The sequence below is a fragment of the Ursus arctos genome, unplaced genomic scaffold (assembly GCF_023065955.2).
Source record: "Ursus arctos isolate Adak ecotype North America unplaced genomic scaffold, UrsArc2.0 scaffold_21, whole genome shotgun sequence".
NCBI lineage: Eukaryota > Metazoa > Chordata > Mammalia > Carnivora > Ursidae > Ursus > Ursus arctos.
In genome coordinates, this window is record NW_026622886.1 from 5847887 (window position 1) to 5863229 (window position 15343).

Consider the following 15343-nt stretch of genomic DNA (forward strand, 5'->3'; position numbering starts at 1 on the left):
CCCTCTCTGTTCAGTTTTTATTTATTTTTTAAAAGATTTTATTTATTTATTTGACACAGAGAGAGTGTGCGAGAGAGCACAAGCAGGGGAGGCGGCAGAGGGAGAGGGAGAAGCAGGCTCTCCGCAGAGCAGGAAGCCCCACATGGGGCTCCATCCCAGGACCCTGGGATCATGACCCAAGCCGAAGGCAGACTGAGCCACCCACGCGCCCCTCTGTTCAGTTTTTAAATACTGCAGCACTCCAAGCTGCCAGCACTCCAATACCCCCTTCCTCTTATTTTATGTCCTTTCGCTGTATAATTATACTACTAAATTGACCTTGCTGCTCGAGCAGAACCTAGGAGTCGGCTCTCTTTCCTTCCTCTCCACATCCGGTGCATTTCCAAGTCCAATAGCGGTAACTCGAAGCATTCTTACTTCAGCTTTTCTCTTTATCTTAATACTCTGACCGGACAGTGTATGTGATTACCAGCGCAGCTCTTCTGCCAGATTTCTTGGGTTCGAGTTGGGCCCTACTTAGCAGCATGACTTTATCTAACCTCTTTCTGTGTTGGCTTGCTCGGTGACGACAAATACATATCTGTACCTGGAAAAGGAAGACAGCAGTACCTGCCTCCACCGGCCGCTAGGAGATTTAAGAGTTGAAGTCATGTACAGTATCATCATCGTCGTCCCCACGCTAGTCCAGATCTCATGGCTTATTTCCTGTGTTACTGCTGCCTGCCTCAGGATCCCTTCCCCACACAGCAGCCAACACAGTGCTCTGTTTTCTCACGCAAATAAGGTTACTTTGCTGTTTAACTCTAACGGTTCCCTCACATACTTACAATAAAATCCAAACTCTGGACTTGGTTTACTAATCCCTGGCCCCAGCCGACCTTTTTGGCTTTGCCTTTTACTAGTAATTGCTAAAGTAAAAGAAATGTCAAAAGTCAACCAGTAGATATATATCACATACATAGCAATGTGCCGGAAGTCATATTATCTGTGGGATTGCTGGTCTGTCTCCAAAGATAAAAATGTTCTGTACTCTGGATAGAAAGATCTGTGTCTGGTTTTTAGATTTCTTTTTGCCCTTCCTGTTTCAGATTATCAGGAGAGCTTTATTCAGCCTCTAAACCACTTGATATGATTTACTTCCCAATGAAGAGCCTTACAGTGGAAGCTGTTGTTACATAAGGATGGATTTAACCTTCAAATACTTTCCATTTTCTTTTATTAGATATTAGACCACAAAGAAATCCATTCTTTCCTTGAAAACATGTTATCTTTTCAGTGTTGATCAGTTATATATAAGCACATAATTTTATACTGCATAAGTGATGGGCTACAGTAGACAATTCATTGGGAAGATGTAAGCATGGTGGGTAACAGATGAGGATTCCGTAGCATTTGTTCTAGAATCATGAATATATTGGCTGGTATCTTGGCTGCATTTCCAAATCACTTTCAAATGATTATGAACTCAGACTTACCAGAACAACTGTGCAAAGAAGAAATAAAATATAAATCTGAGGCTTTATTAAATATTTTAATTACTAAATCTATTCACTAGTTATCTGTCCTTTTTCTGTTTTTATTTCTATGTTCTATTTCACATCAAATCAATCTTGGTAATTTGTGACTTTCTAGGAATTTTTCTTTTTCATCTAAATCGTCTATTTTGTTGGTATAAAGTTATTTATAATAATAATAATCCCATATAATCCTTTTTAATTTCTATAGCATCTGTAGTGATATCCCCTCTTACATTCTTGATTTTGGTAATTGTGCCTTCTTTCCTTTTTTTCTTGATCAGTCTAGCTAAGGTTTATTAATTTTGCAGATATTTCTAGAAAACCAGCTTTGATTTCATTGATTTTTTTAAAAATCTGTTGTTTTTCTGTTTTATATTTCATTGATTTCCATTCTGATCTTTATCGTTTCCTTCCTTCTACTAGCTTTGAGTTGGATTTGGTCTTAGGTCTTTGGTTTTTGTGTTGTTGTTGTTTTTTTAGCCTCTTGAGTTGCAGCTTTAAATCATTGATTTTGGATTTTTTTTCCTTTCTGATACATGTTTAAAGCTATACATTTCCCCTTAAGTTTCCCATAAAATGTGATATATTGTGTTTTTGTTTTCATTCAAGATATTTTTTAAATTTTTCCACGGGGCACCTGGGTGGCACAGCGGTTAAGCGTCTGCCTTCGGCTCAGGGCGTGATCCCAGCGTTATGGGATCGAGCCCCACATCAGGCTCCTCTGCTATGAGCCTGCTTCTTCCTCTCCCACTCCCCCTGCTTGTGCTCCCTCTCTCGCTGGCTGTCTCTCTCTCTATCGAATAAATAAATAAAATCTTTAAAAAAATTTTTCCTTATGATTTCTCCTTTGATCCTGGGTTACATAGACATGTGTTTCTTAATGTCCAAATGTTTGAAGATTTCCCAACTTTCTTTTCTTGATTTGTAATTTAATCCCACTGTGGAAAGAGAACATACTTTGTATGATTCAATTTTTAAAACCTGATTGAGACTTGTTTTAAGGCTTAGTAGATGGTCTTTCCTACAGACTGTTCCTAACCAGTATGACCTTTTCTCAATATGAAATGTCCCTCTGTCTCTGTCATTATTTCTTAAGTCTATTTTGTCTGATACTAATCACTTCAGCTCTCTTATTACTATTTGTATGACATCTTTTTCCTTCATTTTTGTCTCAAACTCTTTGAATCTAGGTGTGTCTCTGGTAAATTTAAAAATAAAATACAACTGAATCTTACTTTCACCAATTTGAAAAGGACTGCCTTTTTATCAGAGCATTTAGTCTATTTACATTTAAGGTAATTGTTAATATGGGTGGATTTATGTCTGCCATTTAACTACTTGTTTTATGTCTCCTTTTATTGTTCCTCTCTTCCTTTACTGATTTCTGTCAAATAATTCTTAACTGTACCTTTTAAATCCCTTTGTGATTTTTAATTAGTTATTTGTGTTATTTTTATATTTTCTTCGTTCTTGATCGAGGATTACATCTTCAATTTACCATAACTTACTAATGCATGCATTTGCTTACTTGTGGGTGCACGCACACGTGTATGTGTGTCTTCTTCTGGTAAAAGATTGTGGCTTTGGTCTAATATAGCTTCATTCCTCACCATCCTTTGTACTATTTTTGACATCTGTATTATACATATAAGATCCAGTTGTATGTTTTTTACCAGAGACACACCTTAGATTCAAAGAGTTTGAGACAAAATGAAGGAAAAAGATGTCATACAAACAGTACTGGTAAGAGAGCTGAAGTGATTATATTAGTATCAGACAAAATAGGTAAGACAAGAAGTATTGGTAGAGACAAATTTTTATAAGAAATGCAACAATACAGTCTTGTAATTATTACTTTAAAGAATCTTATATTTTCAAAGAAAGTTACCACTTCCAGTAATCTTCATATCTTCCTGTGAATTTGAGTCGTATTCTGATGTCATTTCCCTTCAGCCTGTAGGACGTCTTTCAGTATTTTCTGTAGACTAGGTCTGTTTGAAACAAATTTTCTATTTTTGTGTATCTAGGAATGTCTTTATTTTGTCTTCATGTTTGAAGGATAGTTCTGCTCACTGTAGAATTCTTAGTTGACCATTTTTTCTCCACTCCCCAGCACTTCAAACCCGTCATCCCACTGCCCTCTGGCCTCTTGACAAGAGCTGGCGGATTCTCTCTGTTGGGCTCTCTCCTGTCTCCCCCTCCTCATGCTTGTAGTTTCACCATTGGCCACAGATGTGAGGAGAGCGTATCTAGCTCCTCTGTGATCCTCTCATTTCCAGGATCTCCCCTTCACATTGCTGGCTGCTCCACCACTCAGCTCAGACAGACCACAGGCTCAAGGCAGAAGACTGTATTTCCCCTGGTGGGGCCTACCAAACTTGCTGCTTTTAGCCAACAGAGCTGTGGGTGTTCCACTGCCCACTCTCCATCCCCCTCACCACCCACTCCACCACTGCCCTCAATGCCCCAAATTAAGTTTACCCCTTCTGGTAGCATAGCTGCTAGTTCTCATGGCCCTGTCCTGATAAAAACGAAGTTCTCTGCTGCAGAACTGAGGGATCAGTGGTGGTGTTGGGGCAGGGATGACATGACGGGTTGGAGTCCGCCACAGGCAATGTTTGTGGCCTCTTGCTGGTGTTACTCTAAGCTCTAGCAATTTTTCAAGAAATTTCTTTATCATCTGCCTGTGATTTCCAGAATGTGAAATGACTGTGGGACAGTTTTTGTCCAGCTTTCTTACTGTTGTTTTGGGGAGAGGAGTCACTGGCCTGTTCACGCCGTCAAAGCCAGCAGTCAGGACTCCCTGAGTCCTGTCATGGCACTCGCTATACAGTTTCTCATTGCACCTCTCCTCCCCAGGGCCCACTTCTCTTTCTGCTTGTTTTCCCTTCCTGTCACCATTTCCCATTGTTTCAGATGCCCAGATTCTAGGTTTCTAACGGCAGGGTAAAAGACACATTCTGTTCCTTAATATAAATATATACGGTGAAGACTTCTCTTCCTCATCCCTATTAGAAACTATTCACTACACAATTTTGCATTATATTGACCAATTTGAGGTGCTAAAGAAATAAAATTAGGAAGCCGTGTGTATAGATTGGGAATTCATCGGTGCTGAGGAAGAAATGGAAAATCCTTTGAACTGTGTCTACAAACAGAGATGGCACAGGTTCTGTACTTTAGGAAGTTGCTAACAATAAAATACAAAATTATTAGGAGGCTCTGGCTGAAGATGCTTCTTACGTGTTTAAGTGTACATTTAAATGGGAGTGTGAATCCACTGCTCTTAACCCATTTGCCTTTGGAAGTTGTGAATGTGTGGGTGTTCCAGGGGCGACGTGTGTAGACGAGAGACTGAGCTGTAGAGCAGTACATCATAAAACTTAGATTTGACAACATTATAGATTATTCTGTTAAACTTTTACTATCTACTAACATGTTTCTTAAAATGGATCCGGTAATTCCTGTGGCCAGTTAAATTCAGAAGGTAGATAGGAAGCTTTGTGATTTACAAAGAAATGATACCTGAAATTTCTGTAACACTTTGTTTAAAAATTGCTTCCACAAACACTGTTTTATTGTGATCCATAAACTAGTACGTTGTGTGTGTGAGGGTTTTACAGTAGGGGAATTCAGAGTCGGTTCTCCATTCTGCTGCTCGGATCCCCAGCCCCAGCTCAGCGGCAGGGGATGCTGTATGTATACACGCTGGTCCTGCTAGCAAGCCCCTGCGCATCTCTGCCCAGTCAGCCCACATGTCAGCTCTGCTGGGGAGCCTTGCTCGATTATCCCAGGCAGAACCAGCTTATCCTTCATTCAGGCTCAGGTAGACTCCTGAGAGGACCGCTTGTTGTGGAACTTACAAGATGTTTTTTGTTCCCTTCTGTCTCCCTAATTAAACTACGCTTTTAAAGAAAAAGTTCTTCTAGTTCATCTTTGCGTTCTCTGACTTATCACAGTGCCTGGCACTTAATAGTTACTCAGTAATTATTTCTCGGGTGGTTGGGAGTAGTTAAAGGAGGTAAGGTGTGCCATGGGAGGTCTGAAGAGGGAGAAGCTAAGTCTTCTAGATGCAGGTGACATTGATCTGGTCCTCATATTAAGTGATTAGAATTGGAACATGCGCAGGATTAGAACATGATGGGAAGAATTAGGCAAGTGATTTCTCAAAGCAGAGTTAAAGCGATGGGCAAGGTCAAAATGTCTTTGAATAAAAACATGTGTTTCCAGTAGGCTGAAGCTTGGGGTGTTTGGTGGATACGGAGGGAAATACGGTGGGAGAAAAGTCGCTTGAATACACATTGGGAAGAGTATTTGAATGCCCGTCTGAGAAATGACTTTATCGGAGGTTTCTGAGCAAGGAAATGGAAGTGAGCAGAGCTGTGCTTCCAGAAGACCAATGTGTTGCATATACCAGGTGAGGGGAGAAGCAAGGGGACTGATTAGGAAAGAGTCTTCAGAGGTTCTGGACCAGGGGGCCGCAGCGGTTATTTAGAGGAGGGATGAATGGAAGAGAAGTTGCCACAGTAGAATACACAGGATCCGACAGCTGACTGAATGAATAGAAGCAGGGAGCGCAGTCAAAGATTGTGTCCTCCTCAGTGCAAGAACTGTACCTTGAATGAATCGTTTCACCTCCCAAACTCCACATTCCTCATCTATTACATGAAGCCAGCAGTGCCTGCCTGACAAGATTGTGTTGAAAAGAAATTAGAAATGTGGGAAATTACTGGTTTAAATAGTTCTTTAATTGCCTTTTTTATGAAGATTTTATTTATTTAGAGTGCAGAGAGCGCACATGGCAGGGGGAGGGGCAGAAGGAGAGGGAGAGAGAGACTCTCAAGCAGGCTCCTCAGTGAGCATGGAGCCCAACTCAGCTTGATCTCATGTTCCTGAGATCATGACTGAGTCGAAACGAAGAGTTGGACACTTAACCAACTGAGCCACCCAGGAGCCCCTTTAATTGCTTTTTTTAAACCATCTTTTAAAATCACTTGTCCTTTGACGTCCTTGATTTGTACATTTTATTATTGTGAGCCACAGCTATACTGTAGTAGAGATTTTATGTTGAATAGTCTCATCTTGTGTGAGAGAACCAAAAAAAGAACTTCTACAAAAATGAGAAATAAGCAATGAAATCTGGAATTTTATTTCTAAAATGTATTTGAGAAATTGATTTTCATGTTGGGCTAGAAGCTTCTTGTACCCTTAAGACAAGAGCTGGTTTTGACAGTTTGTCCCATACTGTGCGTTAGCAGAGAGGTAACAGTCAAGGGTCCTGATTATGCCCGCACCTTCCTGCAGAGCAGAGAGGACCTCAGGTGTTACATGTTTGGGTACTCTTCCAAGTGCCGGCAGCCATACGTGACTGAAGTCTTTGAGGTGACGAGCTTTGGTGAGTGACCTTCAGATGAGGTTTGTGTCTGTATGCATGTTCTGCCCACCTAGTAGATTATACTTTCCTTGAGGGCAGGAGCTACTACTTGCCCTCTTATTACTGCCATTGGCATATAATGGATGTTTAATACGTGTTTTTTGAGTGGAAAAAAAAAGAAGCTTATAAAGGTTCAGCATCCGTGATTGGTTAGTAGGAAATGTTCATAACATCTTTGGAAGTATTTGAACGGAGTTGATGGCTCTAAGGCAGAGATGTGAAGGCATAGCTGAGGGGCCCGCCTTTACTGTGCTGGTCAGCGGTAGACGTCACGGGCCTCTCAGTGGTGGCCTTCAGGTGCACTTCTGGATGACAGATAACTAGAACTCCGTGCTGCTCACCGTCCTCAGTTTCTTTGCTTTGTTCACGCCCTTTCTCTGGAGTTGAAGCCAGCTTTTCCCTCACTTCTCTGTCAGAGTACCAGTCTAACCATCCTCCGTGGCATTACCCACTGACTGTCTTCCCTGCAAGTGCCTTGTGCATTGGTGTCCCGCTAACACATAGCCAAGAAGTGATAGCCCTTAACATGGGTCCATGTGCCCAAGTGAGGATTTCTGGAACGTAATGAGAAGAATGAGGTCCAAATCTTTCTCTCACGTTGTGTGTCGTGGGCCACGTTACCCTCAGCCTACAGCGTGGGCATTGTCATTAGCATGTCTATTTCCAAGCTAGAGTTAGAAGGCCTGGGACCACAGAGGAATTTATTCATCTGACTACCCACTGTTCCAAGAGCGTCCCTCATTTTCCCTCCAGAGTCATAAAAGGGAGAAGATGTCGAGCCTACACAAACCATTCACAGTTGTTATCAGTTTACCAGAGCTGCCACGCCTGCGATCATCTTGGCAGTTTCAAAGCTGGATCCCTGAGCAAACGGTAGGCTGGTCTGAAAGTGCAAGAGCTGCTACAGAAAACCACATTCAGACCAGGCATGGATATTTTTGTTTTCGATTTATTTATTTATTAGAGCGTGCTCACGGTAGCCGGAGGGAGGGTCAGAGGGAGAAGGAGAGAAGCAGATTCACTGCCGAGCACGGAGTCTGATGCGGGGCTTGATCCCACCTAACCCTGACCCCGAGATCATGACCTGAGCCAAAATCAAGAGTTGGATGCTCCACTCACTGAGCCAGCCACCCAGGCACCCCAGACATGGATATTGTTGAACAGAGAAAATTGCCCTGTGGTTCATGACAGCCAAGACACCTTTCAGCATATTGTTAATATTGTTAGCCTCATGATTATTGCTGCTTCTCCCTTGCGTGTCTTCATTCATTTATTTACTTTTACTTTTATTTACTTTTACTTACCCACCCCACCGCCTCCCTTCCCTGCCAAAAGCAACTAGAACTAAACAGTGCTGGGAATGGTAATGCTGTGCTCTGCTGCCCCTTCCTGCTCTCCTGTGTTAGGGCCAGGATAAAGAAGCACTGATGACTAATTTGGGGGCATGGTTTTTCTTAACCTGTCCAGAGAGTTGTACATTTTTCAGAAATATTTTGTACTATTTTTTGAAGTCAGTGAACTGATTAGAATCACTGAGTTTTAAAACTGAAATGGATTTTAGGAATCATTTTATGCCTTCCTTTTACAACAGAGGTCAACAGTTCTAAGTGACTTGAGCACGGAAGGTTACAGCTAGCTATTAACAGAGCCGGAACTCAGGAAATCTGCTTCCAGCCAAGTGCTTTTTTTCTGCTTCCCCATGTAAATTACAAAAAATAAAAGGCATCCCCAGGGATGGTCTTCTTAGCTTCCATTGATTCTTCGACTTTAAACCTAAGAACTCCACCTAGAACATACGAAGAGATTTCTTTCATTCTAAAATGTACATTAAAATATTAAAGAAGCATTCAGTCAAGGATAAAGTTTTTAATTGAGGTGATCTTCTGTCTGTGTTTCACTATTTTACATTATGTATAATTTTTCTATGATTCTCACTCCTGGTTTAAAAAAATAAGTGACTTGCTGTGGTTTTTGTTTCACAGTATGATACCAGTTTATGATGATAGTACATACACAAATGACGCCTTTTGTAATTCCTTTTTATAGCATTTTGACCTACTGAGAAAATGGAGCTAGACATTTTCTGAAGAAAATTGAATTACTAGTTAATTGGGAAAAAAAAAATGTTTGCTTACATTTAAATGCCCAGAGAGGACTAGATTCTCAGAATTTGGATTGTCATAGCAGTATTCAAGTACATAAAGGAAATGCATAAGCATTTCTTTTTAAAATAACTAAATCTAAAAGTAATTTTTCTTGACTAGTGAATTGCTCTACAGAGATGTAAATTCAATTTTCCATGCCCCAAAAATTGTGTCTGGTGGTGGCATTAGATAAAATAATTTTATGTTCAGTATATCACAGGAGTTCTATCAGTAGGTTCTTTTAGCAATGTGAAATACCCCGATTTTCGGTACGTAAGCATATGGGCCAAGATTTCACTTTTCAGAAAATTAATTGATCATATTAGGGCATTTTTACTCTTTAATAAGGAATTCATATGATCTCATTCCACCAGGTTTTAACCCATCACATACTCCATTATACTCCATTATAAACATTTATAAAAATGCTTCAAATGCTAACAGACCTAGTTGGTGGATCAACATAAGTTGTAGTCCCCCCCTTTTTCTTAAGGCAATGTACAATGACCTAATGAAAAGTATCCCAACCCACTTTTTAGAATATTATCAGGAAAAACTGAAATTTGTTTTTTAAAGTTGTTTTAGGAAAAACTTTATTATATAGTATTGTGATTGTGGTTAGGGAGCTTGAGCCCTGGAAATCAGATTGAGTTGGGTTTAGCTCCCAGCTCCTTCCATTTGCTAAATGTGTAACCATCTGAAAATTATAATTCTAATGCTCATTTTCCTCATCTGTAAAATTGGTGATAATAGTTCCTACCCAATAGGGTTTTTTGGATTAAGTGAGAAAATGAATAGCAAGTACTTAGGATAATGCCTGGCACATAGTAAATGACAGTAAACATTAGCTACAATACTGTTATTATATAATTATTTCAAAGAAGGTGTCGTAGGCAACCTTGAGTTATGAAACGATACAGATGAATGCGCCATCCAGCTCTCTCTTCTGAGAGAATCTTTCTTCCTTCACCTGCATAGGAGCTAGTGCCCTAAGAGCCATACCTTTATCAGTGAATTTTATAGCCGGCTATACAAAAATAAATGAATGGATTACATGTATAATACGTGTTTGGGGAGAAAGGTGAATTCTCTCCAGAATTCACAGGAAACCTGTTGACTTTGTTTAGTCCAGTATTTCCCAGATTTATTTGACCATGAAATCCATTTTCTACAGAATACCAGTTAACATCCTGTAGAACTGACATTCTGCCTGTTGGAGGTATTGCTCCATGATTTTTGAAGCGCACACCACACACACACACACAGACACACACACATCCTTTAGATGCACTTAAAACTATTTTGGGAATGAGCTTTCCATTAGATTTTCTTGGGTATAAAATACATCACAGTCTTATTTTATATAAACATTCAAATTTGAAATAATGTAATACAGAAAAATTAATGAAATTTCACTTTTGTGTAAATTTTTAACTGTTAACAAAACTCAACTGAGTAAATTACACAGGTCTTATTGGCTGCATTCAGTGATTCATGAATTGGGTTGCATCCAATCTAAGCAGATAGAAGGGAGCTCAGAAGAGCTGTACAAGGCAAGAGATTTTATAGGCAGAAGGGAGCAGGAACAAGGAAGTTACACTGGGCATTTGTCGATTGGCTAAAGCAAGGTTACTTTCCTTACATGGAACAGAGGCAAGTCTCAGAGCCGGGTCAGGTTAACTTGAGCTGAGCAAGCAAGTACTGATTGGTTGACCTAGGTCTTGCTTTTCTGGGAGAGCCCAGCAAAGAAATGGAGTTCATTTTTGGTTTGCTGAACTGGGGCTTATTGGCATGAGTGACTCCCTCTTGGACAGGGTCTGGACCTTTAACAGAACCAATGTGAATATTCCCCAGTGAAACCTTTGTTAATAATTGCTTAATTTCATGGGGCACCTGGGTGGCTCAGTCGTTAAACGTCTGCCTTTGGCTCAGGTCATGATCCTAGCGTTCTGGGATCCTTCTGGGATCAACCCCGCATCAGGCTCCCTGCTCAGCGGGAGGCCTGCTTCTCCCTCTCCCCCTCCCCCTGCTTGTGTTCACTGTCTCACTGCCTCTTTCTCTGTCAAATAAATAAATAAAATCTTTAAAAAATAAAAAATATTGCTTAATTTCAAAGCTGTCTGAATTATATAGTGATTGACAAGACAACTCTACTTTTAGCAGTTAAGAGAAATACACTATCTTTTGATAAGTTTAGTCTTGAATTTTGCAGTTTTCAGAACCATGTCCCTTATACCATATGTGATGGACTTTGTAACATTTTGAAAATACCCGATTCATCCTATGAGGAGGATCCACTTCAACCTTAACTGAAGACCAATCCCCATCCAACAGAAATTGAACCCAGCTAGAAATCACACTTGCATTCTTAAAACGATGAGATCTTCAGGGAAAGTGCTGCAGGAGATGACACTTTATGTGGCTTACCCCATGTAAGTCAGGTTTATAAATTAAACTGTTTCCAATTTGGGAATACATAATAGTGATATCAGATTAAATGGGGTTCTTTCTTCACCATGCAAATCATTTGAAATGAATAGACGTTTCAGCCCATTTCTGACTTCTATAAGTGGCCTTAACCCTCATACCGAATACAAATACAAGTATTTGTCTACAGTTGTGCCTGTATAGTCATTGAACCAACTAGACATTCTTTGTGTTTTAATATTCTTTAGGGTTTAGAATCTGACATCCCAAAATACCTTTTCCCTTCTTTTTAACTTTTTATTTTGAAATACACTTAGACTTACAGGAAAGTGGCAAAAATAGTGCAAAAAATTTCTGCATAATCCTTCACCTAACTTCCCCCTAATGTCATTACCTTACATAGATACAGTACAATTTTCAAAACCAGAAGTGTTGGTACAATACTAGTAAGGCAAAATATAGACCTTATTCAAATTTTACCAGTTTTTCCACTAATGTCCTTTTTTCCGTTCTAAATGCAACTCAGGATCCCACATTGCAGTTAGTTGTCATGTCTCCTTATTCCAAAATATTTTAATCATATTCAGCTTATATCTGGAGTAGTTCCAGTCTCTGAAGAACAGAGAGAGGAAAAAACTTTGTATTTATAGACTTGCTCTTAGCTGAGAACCATGTCTCATTTTCGAGGTCTCTGCTTATTCTCCCGCAGCCTTTTATGTGTGCATTGGCGAAGGGCTGTAATGCAGACTCTCCTTCTTGAGATACAAAGGTTATTTTGAAAGCAAGTAATATTTGCCAAAATATTTTCTACGTGTCAAAACAGACATAGCTGTGTTGCATATGTACATACAGTATTACAAGGTTTTATCAAACACGAATTAGTTCCGGGTTACTTTTGAATACCCCCGTCTAATTTTGCTTCCTCCAAGAATGCAGTAAATGGTTTTTGTGTTTGTGTGGTTTTAGGGCTAAAAACCAATAAGAACAGGAGAATTAATAATTTTGGAAGCTAGAAAGCAGATGTCCCAGTTAGTGACGAGCTTAGCAGACCCACACGAACTTATTTCTAAGCCAGTTTGTGGGAGAAATCCGAGAAATAATTCCGTTTATACCACAAAAATTTTAGAAGTTGCAGAAACTGACAGCTCCAGATAGAAGATTGGAAAACTCTTCTGTGAGAGCCTGACTGACTCAAGAGGAGAGACTTGAAGATGAACATGTCAGGGGTTCCCCCAACAAATTGCTTACCTAACTGAACTGGAATGAGTCAAAGTCCTCATGCCCCTCCACCCCACCCATGTAGAACTACCAGGTTTTTTCAGCTACCTTCCCCCACTCAATTCTTAATTCTAAGCAGACAACCAAGGTTAGCTAGATTCCTGAGGGAGACCTACAACATGCAGGATAGAGAACAAAAAGAAGCAAACAGAAAAGAAATTGGGAATAAAAGGAAAGCTTTTACTTCCAGAAAACTATCAAAGCAATAATCTGTATACAGCTTTAGAGAGATAAGGAGAAGGTAACTGCATCTACTAAACAAGAATGAAGTTTAAAAGGGGTGGAGACTATGGGATTCAGAGAAGAAAAATCGAACCCTTGAAATTAAAAACATGGCAACCAGGGGCGCCTGGGTGGCTCAGTCGATTAAGTATCTGCCTTCAGTTCAAGTCATGATCATGGGGTCCTGGGATTGAGCCCCGTATGGGGTTCCCTGCTCAATGGGGACCCTGCTTCTCTCTCTCTCTCTCTGTCAAATAAATAAAATCTTAAAAAAAAAAAAAAAAAGGCAACAAAATGTAAAAACTTTGTGGGAGGGCTGGAAGATGAGATTGAAGAAGTAGAGATCTATAGTCTCTTACCCACAATTCTAAAATCCAAAAATGTTCTGAAAATCAGATGATTTTTCATAAGTTAGCAAAACTCACAACTTGTGTATATCATTGTCACATTTATATGAATGCACATGAAGAAATATCACTGTCCCAAGTCTGATTGAGTTACATTATGGGTTATACACCCATTATTACCTTTCTAAAATCCTAAAAGTTCTGAATTCTGATATACATTGGCCCTAAAGTTTTCAGATAAGGAATTAAACACCTGTTATCCAAAAACACAGAGCCAAAAGCCAGAGAGAAAATAAAATAAAAAGATACGAAGGGGCACCTGGGTGGCTCAGTCGATTAAACGTCTGCCTTCGGCTCAGGTCGAGATCCCAGGGTTCTGGGATCAAGCCCCACATCAGGCTCCCTGCTCAGCAGGGAGTCTGCTTCCTCCCCCACTGCTCATGCTTTCTCTTGCTATCTCTCTCTCCCTCTCAAGTAAATAAATAAAATCTTTAAAAAAAATAATAAAGAGATAAGAAAATTAGAGGACCAGTCCAAAACATCCAGTGTCCAATAGTACAAGCTCCAGAGAGAGAGACCAAATGTGTGGAGTTGGGAATCATCAGCAAGATAATTCAAGAAAACTTCCCAGGACTGAAGGACATTAATTTTCAACTTAGAAGAGACTACAGAATTACCAGCAAAATAGATTAAAATAAAACAAACCCACATTAAGGCATATTGCTATGAAATTTTAGAACACTAGACACACTGGACAGTCTCCAAACCAGAGAAAATGAGGGAAAAGAATGCCCTCGGGTTTCTGAACAGTAGCATAGGAAACTAGACAATACTTGAGGTTGCCTTCAAAATTCTAAAGGAATTTTTTTTAACCTAGAATTCTGAATCCAAACTGTCATTAAAATGGGTGAATTTAGTAGATGTTTTGAGACATGACTCAGATTCTCAAGAAATTTGCTGTGCTGAATTAAATTTCTTCTTCCCCTTTAGCCTCACAGAAGTTGAAAATAAATGAACTCATCTCAGAAAACAAAAGGAAAAAATATTGAAGAAAATCCATAATCCATAAATCAAAATATATTATTTCTGAATTTATCAAGAGATTTCTTACTATCTCAGATTACATGTTAAGTGTTACTACGATAGAGACTTGGAAGGTAGTACTTCATCTCATATTGCCTAGAACTCTCTTTCAGACCATAACAGCACATTTGTTCACAGTCCATAGTAAAAATATTTCCACTGTTTCATAGGGAAGTCAGAAAATTAATCCACTTCACAGTTACAGGAATTTTAAAACTTTGAGTTCATCAAACCAAACAAAGCATTTTTAGTCCTCATTTCTAGACTGAGATTTGCTTTTCAATGTAAAAAGCCATGGGCTCCCCTGCAGTTGGGACAGCTAGCTAGACCTCGCTGGGGCAGCCAGATTGTTTAAAGAGTAGATCTATAGACACTAGTCCCAGGATTGCCATGGCCAGCCCTCGCCATAAACTCTCAGTGCACAGACTCCAGCCTCTTCTCTTTCATCCCCTGCCCAGTGAATAAATTAGGTCAGAAAATGACCACAGAAGGGAAGAACAGAACCTTGGGAGGTTGTTTACACGGTCCGTAAAGTCGCTCAGTAGCTAACAATAGAAAATAAAGCAAACCAATAGCATACACTGACATTTTTCTCAGAACAAACAGTTCTGTCCGCTTTTCACAAAGATACAGCCTAAAAACTTTTACTTACTTTTTCTGTCTGATCTGTTTCAACAATTAGTAGTTGATACCAAGGTACACTTAAGATTGGGGATGTCAAATGGGGAGGTATCTCTTACATTCAATGTGTATTTCCTTTTTTTTTTTTAAAGATTTTATTTATTTATTTGAGGGGGAGGAACAGAGATAACGAGAGAGAGCACAAGCGGAGAAGAGAGGGAGAAGCTCAGCAGGGAGCGCGATGGACGGCTCCATCCCAGGACCCTGGGA

The 15343-nt window shown here is 39.8% G+C and overlaps 1 protein-coding gene across 40 annotated transcripts in view; it reads left to right on the plus strand.

The window, feature by feature from the left end:
- RBFOX2 (RNA binding fox-1 homolog 2) overlaps positions 1-15343 on the plus strand; it is a 269661-nt gene that overhangs the window by 210771 nt on the left and 43547 nt on the right. The gene's annotated exons all lie outside the window — the stretch shown is intronic.